Genomic DNA, 12,098 nt, shown 5'->3' on the forward strand with positions numbered 1-12,098 from the left:
AAAACAAAGACAAAATTGCTGATTTTAAGTATGTATGAAACTCAGTGTCGCACAAACATGTAGGTTAAGTCAATTAGCCTTTCAACCGTCTATTTAATTATATAGAATTTTAGGTCGGATAGGGTGTATATAAGCTTTACCTTTATATTGCATTTAAATTTTGATTCGCTGGTGGTAGGATAGATTTTAGGCGACCACCGTACACAAGGTGTTAAAACCTAACATAGGGGCCCACGTGTGTCCCGTTCCGGGATTAGACTGTGTATATCTGGTCCCAATAGGCTAGCATAGTTGTGTCAACTGTCGAATAGTAACCATCTTTTGTCAGTCGATATTTTATTGGACTCGATTCTACTTACCATGAGGTGCAGTGAGGTCACCGTGCTGTGCCAATATGGAAAAAAAAGTTATAAACTATCAACCCTATATCTGGTCAATAGAGATTTCTATAATTTAAAAAGCAGCAAAGAAGACTATCACTTAACAGGAAGCGATCATCTTTAAGATAGCAAAAAGTCCAGCGAAACTCTGAGTGTGCTGCCAACCCTAAGCGAATAGGAACAGAGATAAGAGGAATAATCTAGGTCTGGAATCTTATTGACATAGCAAACTGCAAAAGCTGCCGCTTTCGATTTTTGAATATTCTTGGTACTTTTGAAAAAATACATATATCGCGACTCTACGTCTTATAGCAATGTTACATCGGTATGTTTATGTATAATGAGTAAAATATAGTGCGGCGACGAAAATAAATATAGGTATAAATAAGTATTAAAATCTGGACAAATGTGTATTTTTAATTATGTAAAAATATGATAACATGGTATATGCCCGTTTGTTTTGATGATTCTGCGTATGTATAAAAACTTGGAGATACTAAGTCAATAATCAGAACTGGGAATTGATATGTCATCCAAAGAGCAATGACCATGAAGGTCATCATATATTATTATCAAGAATCAGCAAGTTACGTAATCGTTCATGATGGCCTATAGTTTATTGACCTTTAACTGAACGATAGTGTTCCGGGTTCAACGTTCTCACAAGGACGTTCGTACAATCGCGAATGAGTGACGTGTTTTGCTGAGCGAATTAAACACGTGTTCATAATGATATGTTTATACATACTTAATACTGTTAACATAAGTGTTATTTTCGCTTGCGATTAATACTATTTATATTGATGGTACTCGATAGAAACTGTACACGTAGTAGTGTTTGATAGAAATTGTAATACTACGGTCGATGACTATGGTAATCAAACTATCGGTCGTCGACCTTCAAACTGTTAATGACCCAAACAAACCGAGATGCAACGTGATTGGAAGCTTCAAGTCCCTTACCTTGTTTGTGTTTTGATGCAAATGCACCATTAGAGTCAAGGAACCGAGTTAACGCTCAGCTAAACTCGAAGGAAATTCATTTTTTGTTTTGCATTGTTTTTGTTGTGTGTGTTTATTCATGTATTTGCAGATTGAAGGTAGGTCAGTGATATCTGTTTTTCCGTTGTCTGACTTTAACTAAGTCATGGAATAATGGCTTTAAAGACATTGAACTTTAGTATCTTAGTTGTATAATAATTCATAACTGGCTTTTCCTTCTAGCTCCAATGGTATGGAAATCTTAGTCACTCCCTAGGGATGTATTAACGTTCTTTTGCCACCACATATTTGACTTTATTTATAATTAAGTATAGAATGAAGTTTATGGGCTTGATAATTTCTATGATTTTACACTAAGTGAGTAATCCGCATCTCAGTATATGTGTATAAGGGCAGTGGAGAAGGGCCCATATAACCCGATTTCTGTCGCCTTCTCTTTCGTATTTTATGTAAAATCTAACTATCATTATAACGATTAGCAGACCGCATTCATGCATGAGTACTTATTTATAATGTGTAGGGATCCCTTCCGGAAAATTTCACCCCTTGCCACTGATACACGGTATTACAAAAAGATGGTATTCACGCCAACACCATAAAGATTTATTAGTAAATTTGTGTCACGTAACCTGTAAACCTTATAGTTTTAAAATAATATTTGTAGTTTAAAGATTATGTAAAAAAATATTTATAACATTGTATGATAAATACAAGCTATCATTGCGATTTCAGGATTCTACAAAGGTTATTTAGTTGATATTTTATCAGATGGTTATACTCGAAAAATAAAACGGTAATATTTTTTTACGCAACTGCAAAGGCGTAGGCATTGCCCATCCTAAATTCAACACAAGTAGACCCTTTTGTTAATATACTCGCGTTAAATTAAAAGAAAACTAAATGAAATTTTCATTTTGCCCAAGGATCAAGATCACAATTGCATAACGAGTTAAGTAAATCTTTGAATTTACGTTAAGCACTAACCTATTTTTAACAGAATTACTACACCAACCAGAACATTAAATTGTACCTTGAATCAATCATCACCTGAGACAGGACGTTACGCCAAATATCAAGTAATCGGTTATATTTTTTAAAATTCAGAACACAACGATGCTCCCATACTATCTACCTTTTAAGCATTCACCATTTTTAAGCAATACTCAAAACAATTATCTTGCGCCAAAATGTATGCATGCTCAACTCGCGATCTTATTATCTTAATTATTGGTATCACGGCGTCATTACTATATTGTTTACTTGAATTACATAATTTCTGCAATTTTAAACAAAAGGTGATTGGCCTTTTGGTGGCAAAACATTAGGCTTTATTTTAAAGGACATATTTAGCATACAAATATACATGTTTAATATCGTTTGCTAAATAATGTAGATATCAATAAAAGAATGACCGCGGAAACGTGACGTACATTTTGTTCGATATTGGTAACAAGTTTATTACTGGTTATTCTAATCTGTGGTAACTTAATAATGTCAACGAGATAATGTGTACTAGATCATACAAATATAAAAATTATTTGGCGATAAAGTGCGTGAACAAATTTATTTTAATTTATTATATTTATTACTGTATTAATCGACTGGAAAAGTTTAGAAAACTAACCTAGTAAATGGTAGATAATTAATAAGTACTTATACTAATATTTACTTACTATGCTTTATTATTGTATTTTTTTCCTTAGGAAGTATTTGTGTGGCGAATGTAAATCTTAATTTTATTCTCAAGTATACATACAGTTATATTTTAGTAAACCGCTAAGTTTTTAACAGTGCCATAATATTATGCCTAACTCAAGTCCCTAGTATTTTGTTTAAAATAAGTATTTAAATAATTGAATAACATTTCGCAACTAAATGAAATTTATATTTCTTGAAACAATAAAAAATGCGTACTAAAAGTCGGTAGGTACCTACGCACAAAATAATCAAAACGAAATTGGAACAAATCTAACATGTGTCCGATAAAGTCGTATCAATAAAAAAATCAAGTCGCCTTGTATTTAGGCTAGTTGTAGCTGGTGGGCAGATGGCAACATCCCCAATCTATCAATGAACGATTTCGGTCATCTCACTTGAGTATCGGAAGCCAGTGTTCACATTTCACTTTCGTTGGCCGCAGCGGTCCAAGACCCGCTGCGAACGGTCCGGTGTCGTTGACCCCGTGTCCTCGCGGCCGCGTGCCGATTAGATAATTTCCGCGGTGCGTTGTCAAAATACTCATGACCTAATGGTACAGTGAATACGCGAGGTTGATGAACCCGCGATCGCGCAAATACATACGTGATCAGAGTCTTTAGTGGTATTTCGATAAGGAAATTGCTATCGGTCGATATTACTTAGAACAGTGACTACCACTACTGATATCGCGTCAGATATCCATTGATACCCTATTTTTTTACTGACTGATTATATAATGGCGTTAAACACAAAAAAAAAATGGTTAACTAACACCTCGTTTGGGTAATAAAAGCCTGGCAGTGGCAGAGTACGAGCTTTTCCGTTTTGGATTTCTGGATTTCTTTCATTGCTTCATATGTAATGAAAGTAAATTTCGTCGTGTTATGCATTTTACGATGTCATTTATGTCTACTAATTTGAAATCAGGGAAATCCCTATATCATACTAGGCTTAATTCTACATTATCCTTCATATTTCTACGCAAAAATTATTGCAAATATGCTATTGGAGTATCCGTTTATTTCCATCTGTAACAAAGAATTTGCGTTAATTGTAATTTAGCGATCAAAATAATTTTCCATACCCAGTTACCTGTCAACCAAAGACACAAAATATCAAAAAAGATTTTTATAAAATAGTACCGTAAAATACCATATATTTAATCAATTTAGTATGAAAATACAATCAGTGTTATCACAGCAATTGTCATGAAGTAGGCAAATACACTTTAAACCACGTGTAATATGTTTTTCATTGAAGTATCCACTTTATGCGGTAGTAAATACTTCAAAAGCGATACTTTGCATAAAGGATGTTTCCATACGGGTGATTGTTATTCCGGAACAATTGTCCAATGACGTCAATGCTGGTCTAGTGCTAAAGAATTGGACTAGAGTTCATCAACCACATACATGGTTGTATTGTAAAGCTGAAGCTCACAATTATCCGCATTAACAGGAAAAATAAAATCATCCTTGCAATTGCAAGGTCTGAATGCGTCGTTTCTTACCATGATACTACGTAGGTCATCGTCTTGTAAAACAAACCTTAGTTGTTTGACCGAACGTTAGCCTGATATTAGACGTCCTAAAGAAAAAAAAAACATATTATTTTTATACAACCGGAAAACCATAGTGTAATCGAACTCAGCCTTAAAGTTCACGGGCAACTCGAACAACTGGATTACAAAAATCTGATATATTTTAATTACGTATCATACCACGCAGTGCTTTGTGATTCAATGTTTGAATGGTGGTGCTGCTTGTTTATGGGGTAGTCATATTGTCTATCGGGCACGTGGCTTGCACGGCTTGTAAATAATTTTTTTTTTTTTTTTATAATTTGTATTCCCTACATAAATCATGATAGTACTTACCCGTTGATGCTGTAGTGGAGGTATTAACGACTCAGGAAACGGTGGTAAGGATTTAGGCGGGTAGATTATGTTATTCTGTTTATGATAGTAAGTGTTTTATAAAAGCATAAGATCTTTAAATCGAATTAAGCGTGACAATAATATAAACTTAATTACGAAGCTGACAACATATTTTGATATTCTTTTTCATTCATTATCATCGAAATAAAATACCACTACAAAACAGACAGAGTCCACTACATATAAAACGCTAGTCTTGCAATTTGGCAACTGAGTTTGAAGGAAGCAAATTTCTACTTAGTACCTGCATTAATATTATGGAATGTTAAAAAATCAAACCATAACGTAAATGCTATTCTCGCGCGTACAAAAGCATGGACATAAGCTTAAATATACTCTATTTTTAGCATTAAATAAAATTTATGTCAATCAATTTCACCTAAATAAAAGATTTGGCACGAGAAAGAGAGTGGTCCTAATTCTTACACTCATACGAAGTTAAAAAATATATTTAAAAGAAAAAAGTTTAATAGCCTACCGCTACAGCTCAGGGTGTTTCCATGATAGGCGTTAACCGCATCCTAAATTCCTCAGTCGTATTGCTAACGGTTTTGCATTTACAGTGATGAATCAATCAGCTAAGCTTTAACGTTTAATTAATTTATTATAGTATCTAGTTGTGGTGTCGTAACAGTATCTAGTAAATAACGATCACTGTACACAAGGAGTTAAAACCTGCCATAGTAGCCTACGCAAGTGTGTCGCGTTCCAGGATCAGCCTGTGTATATCCAACAGGCCGGCATAATTGTGTCGACTGCCGAGGGGTACCATAGCATTAGGTGCAGTGGGGTCACTTTGTATGTATAGTAAAGAAAATGTCTTATTTCGTTGTCTTACTACTTTACCTAAACTAGGTATAATATTTAAAACAATGAATACTTAGATGTTATTTAGTCTATTGTGCGAAGTACGATTATGCATTGGGAACTCAAAAGATTCCACAATGACGCGGTTTTTAGCTAGATCATTAAGGCCGATATAAGGTTAGCGAACTTTACAATAAATAATATTATGTATTTATTGATTAATTAATTATTTATATTTATTTATTATATTTGTTGATCTTGTTAATTACTCTAAAGTCTAAGACGTATTTACTTGTTATATTTTGTATTTTGGAACACTGATCAATTAAATTGGGGTGTATTAAGAAAAAACATAATAAAGTAATTAAATTAGATACAGAATAAAGTAAGTAATTAAAGCTAAGTATAAGATGCTTCTTATCGTCCATGAAAATTGCACTAAATTTACCTATTTTTAAAACTAATAAAAAAAAATAGAATGTTGGATAGTCACAACTAATTTCGAAATATATTTATTACCCATTTAGGTTTTCTTATTTAACTAAAAGGAAGTCATGCAAGTTTTTGCATTTGTATATTATAAGTACATATTACGCGTTTTATTTAGTGGTTAATTCGGTAATTATGAAAAAATATTAGGGTATCTTTCTGGTAAGTGTATCAAATATAAACACGTTAATAAATGAAGTACATAAGTAAATAATTAATCTTAATCATTATATACCTGAGATAAGATCATACCTATTTTTTGCTTATGTGTTCATTGACATTGTTCGATGTACAATAAAAAAAATTATCTTCAACCAATCCGAACCGTGGTCTGATTTTTATAAATTCGATAGCGTATCATAACTATATTTTCACGTAGATTTCAAACATCTGCATTACATTGGCATTTTTTAAATAACTGCATTAAACATTAATCTATTTTTTTTTTATTAATTTATATTATAAATAATGTCCCATTGTGGATATCATTCAAAGAGAGCATTATAATTATCTAGACGCCTAATACTACGTTCTACAAGCTCAGAAAAACCTTTGTAATCGAATAACTAAGTTGAAATTAAATCAATATACATCTTCTGTATTTCATTTCAAAAATTATTGGTATACTAAAATCTCTATTATGAAAATGACTATAATATTTATATTATATATATTCATTGCCAAAACTACCCCTTGAGCTGTTTGTAATATCCCAAAATATTGTCTATAAGCATTAACAATATATTTCTACAGCTAACAGTAAAATCAGTGCAAATGTTTACTTCCCACGTACTTTATCCCGTTGAGGTTTAATAAATTATATATATCATGTGTTAATTTTCAGGTTTCAGCGGGATATGTTTATACCCCTAACACGAATTTACGCGTTTTCGTATTGTTAACGTAAGTATATTTTTGTATGGAAAATTACACAGCGCCCCATGAGCGTATTTGGAACATTGCGCGTGTAAACTTCGAATACTTACGTAGAAAAGTAAACTTAAAATGTGTGGTAATCGGTAGTACGAATTTGGTTTTTTACGTATATTGTCAATCACCTGACGAGAAATGTTAACTTACGGTAGGAATACTATACGATAATGCGTAAATTCCTGTTTGAGAACAGTTGCGTTCAGTTCAATACGGCCCGACGGTTTGCGATTTCTTATAAACCTTATACTACAATTTTTTTATGGTTTATTTTATGATTTTGATTTTAATCTAACAAAAAATAAAAGGTCCTCATAAATTATGTAAAGGCCTGTTAGCGATTTCTCGAAGAAAATATGACAAACAGACCAATACCTATTTACTCACATTATACAGGGCCATTTTGACATAGCGTTACTAAATGAAACTACATAATTATCTACTTGGAAATAACATGTAACAATAAGATACTGAGCCGTAGATGTAAAATAAAAAAGTGTAAGTTTCGAACAAAATCAATATTAATAAAAAGTAATTTTAATTTTCGTACTCTAATGCCACTACTAGTACTCTAAGAGAATTCGTCGCAGCGGCAATATCCTACTTTCAGTCAGAAGTACACTCACGCACACGATATAGATACTCGCATTAAACTACAAAATGATAAAAAATCAAAAAAATAAAACTAGGATTTTTGGTGAAAATATTCGTTATTAATAGATGATTTTTGGTACAATGCCAGCAAAGGTGACGACGAGTATGTGGTTTCATTTTGTAACACAGTGTCAAAATGACCCTGTATAGAATTACAGGTATACGATTTATTATTTATACTATGTTATACATAAGTACCTAGATATAATTTAAAGGGAAAATCTCTATTATTATACACCCAATTTTATAAAATGAAGTATATAATCATAAATTATAATCATTCATAAATGACTAATAAAGTATTATGTGTAAAACTTGATAAATAAAATAATATCTAGATTGATGATTAAATTAATACTCATATCAAAAAGTCACAAAAAAAATATGCTAACAATATCAACCGTGTACAAAAAATACTGACACGTATTCAGATTTTATTTAAATATGACCTTCAATTGTAAGTCGGATGCATCTCTAGTTTATAGTCTAAAACAGGTGTAGAAGGAAAATAGACATCAATAAACTTATATGAGGGTGAGCAACGACCGGGGAACAAAGGAGAGAGAAGCAAAAATCGTTAACACGTCTAGCCAGTCTGGTGCCTTTACCTTTCTTATAGCTAAAATACGTACAAAACCGTTTCACTGTAGAACGAGGAAGCCATGCTAGCTAATTTTGTCTATAGCAGCGAATTTTAAACTTTTATGGCAATGGAACGCTCAACAAAGGCCTTTTAATTAATGAAACACTCAATATACCATAGAATTAAAATTTAGAAACAAAAAATATCTCATGGAACTCTGATGTATTTTCTACAGAACTATTATGGGAACCGTTGGTTCATAGTATTAAAAATATCAACTTGTTTGAGTGATTATCTCACAATTATCTAACGTAAATAAACAATAGTTTATTTTTTTAACAATATAGTAATAGTGGAAACTGAGACTATAAGAGTACGAGTACCTACCCATCCCAAATTCTCTTTTTTATCTCAAAAGTTAGTAATTACAATTTCTTTACGTAGATTTTCAAGAGACCAAAGTGAACTCTACATACACAGAAACAGAAGGTCAGTATACAAGTTCGACATGGGAATTATGTCGAACAATAAACATGTAACTACAAAACAAATATAGAATAAACAAGTATTACACCTGTACCCTTTACTTGTTCTAAAACTGTTACACATGCTAGTCTTGATACTTGAAACATAATGAGAAAAATCAAAGTACAATTTTCGGAATGTGACCCAATTACCTACATTTATTCAAACGTAGGTAATGTTAAATTCGCTTATGTGGTGAACATCTCAACGGTTGCAGCGTAAGCGACAAACGTACAAAAAGAATATCAATCAATTCGAATGTGCATGTTCGGCGGTCAATGCACCGTCCGACCGACACGAGGCCGTGCGATCACCTCCCTTATGTAACATGCCATAAAGTGCACACACGCTCTAAACAAATGGTCATAGCACGACAGACTGGTCTTTGATCCGACAATTGGCGCAAATCTTTAATACGTAGGTAAGAGGTATTCCCCTCGGAGTTCGTCGACATTTGAGGTAGGCATTTGCACTGAGCACCTATTTGCAGGTATCTACGCTACGCCATTCATAAATTTATATAACCATGTGTCAACAGCGTGTAGGAGTTGAGAACACGAAGTATTCCTCGTAGTTCACCTCTATTTATGTACTATGACGTCATCAAACTTCGCATTTCATATTATTTGCATTACAAACACGCAAATATTATGTTGTAGGCACCTAGTACATAATGTTTTGTTATGTCATGTACTCTAATGGACAAAGATGACTTCGTTGACCATATTGGGGTCGGTCATTGATATTTAAACCATAGATATATGTATAGGTTTATACAATTTCCATACTAAACTGATTTTTAAAATTCGTTGAGCAACATTCGAAGTACATACATGCATCGATTCTCCTGAGACAAAAAGGTTTTACGCCAATGTTAGACATTGAAGTAAAACTAATTTTCGGGTTTTATAGCGGTTTTTTATAATATAATTTTCTTCCGGCGTTTTCAATACTGCAGCCTGAACCTGAGTAATAAAAATGTACACACTCATTAAGTGCTGAAAATATATGCTTACCTTTGGCTGACACTGAAGTAGACTGTAGAGTAACAAAGGTCTCTACATCACCGTCCATACAAAATCGTTCCTGTGCAGTTACATCTTATTTCACATAGAGAGGTCATTTGAATTTTTGAGTATCAATTTTATCATAACAGGGAATATACATAATATAAATATTGTAAATGCGAAAACTTGTATACGTGTTTGGGTGTAAACGCAGCTAGGGGGGGGGGGGGGCATTGTGGGGCAATGCCCTACCTTAAAATACTAATACCCTACCTTAATAATTAACAAAATTGTACATTACTACTCAATGAAAATATATGGAGCAGCGGGTTTTTTATTTTACGAATTGGAAGTTGGTCCCATAGTAAGAGTCATTATATTGATGGGTGAAATAACTCTCTTTCGAGATTTATGGGAATTTTGTTACAATCTGTATATTACCTTAACAATTACCTAAGTATTAAACTTTTTTTTTTGCTCACGTTCACGAGTCAAGGAAACCAAAAATCGATTGAGCAGATCAGATTTAGTAACATTTTTATAATAACAGCTGCCCTGCCTTAAATTCAAGTCTAGCTACGACCCTGAACGCAGCTACTTGTGGTAGGTCTCTCATGTGTGAGAGTCCGCCTGGATAGGTACCACCGCAATGTCTATTTCTACCGCCAAGCAGCGGTATGTAGTCACTGTTGTGTTCCGGTTTGAAGGACATTGTAGCCAGTGTAACTACTGGACATAAAACTTAACATCTCATGTCTCAGGATGGCGCGCGCAGGGGAATATCAAACAATACTTTGTAATTCAATGTCTTGGATGGTGTTTTTACTGTTTATGGACGGTGGTATTGCTTACAACCAGACGAACGGTAAGCTCGTCTCGTCATTCAAACTAATAAATAAAACAGATTTGCATAGAAATTAGTCCATAGAGAGCCCATATTGTCCATATGGGCTTTTTTTACACCGAAAGACACTCTGTCGGAGTTTTAATTCGGAATTATATGTCGTTCACGCGAAAGAGGCCGTGAGCATCACCTAGTTATATTCTTTTATGATACTATACGAGGATTACCACTTCAATTTTATCAGACAATAACCTTTTAAAACCAAAAGAAATATCTAATCAATATTAATCATTTAATGATGCAAGTGCTGATTTCAGTGTATGTGGAGAGATAATTATGTAGTAAAACATAAGTAGAGTAGATACATTTTATTAAATTTGTACAACAAATGGCACTGGTTTAACATTTCGCATCTTTGAAGACAAACCGTTAATAAACAATAATTAAAAATATTATGAACTAGCTTTTGCTCGCGGCTCCGCCCGCGTTATAAAGTTTTTCAGGCTAAAGTTTTCCATTATAAAAGTAGTAGTTTCCCGGGAGCCTATGTTCTTCCCAGGGTTTCAAACTGTCTCCATACCAAATTTTATCTTAATACGTTGGGTAGTTTTTGAGTTTAAGACGTTCAGGCAAACGGATGCAAACTTTTTAAGAGGAATAATCCCGACATACATCATTGTTGCATAACTTTAACCGTTTACGCAGCGCACGCAACGGAAGCTCTCAAAACGAATAAATTGTCCCCGTATTTGTAACATGTTTCATTACTGCTCCGCTCCTATTGGTCATAGCGTGATGATATACAGCCTATAGCACCCCACAAATAAAGGGCTATCCAACACAAAACGAATTTTTCAGTTCAAACTGGTAGTTCCTAAGATTAGCCATTACTGCTCCGCTCCTATTGGTCATAGCGTGATGATATATAACTTAGAGCACTCCACGAACAAAGGGCTATCCAACGCAAAAATAATTTTTCAGTTTGGACCGGTAGTTCCAGAGATTAGCCATTGCTGCTCCGCTCCTATTGGGTATAGCGTGATGATATATAGCCTATAGCACTCCACGAACAAAGGGCTATGCAACGCAAAAAGAATTTTTCAGTTTGGACCGATAGTTCCTAAGATTAGTAAACAAATATAATGAGAAAGCTTCGAACTGCTAAGCTATCGGGAGTTACACGTGTCATTGTGAGTCAACCATAAAAGATAGACATATGCTGTCGCGGGATATTTTTTACATA

The sequence above is a fragment of the Manduca sexta genome, chromosome 17 (assembly GCF_014839805.1).
Source record: "Manduca sexta isolate Smith_Timp_Sample1 chromosome 17, JHU_Msex_v1.0, whole genome shotgun sequence".
NCBI lineage: Eukaryota > Metazoa > Arthropoda > Insecta > Lepidoptera > Sphingidae > Manduca > Manduca sexta.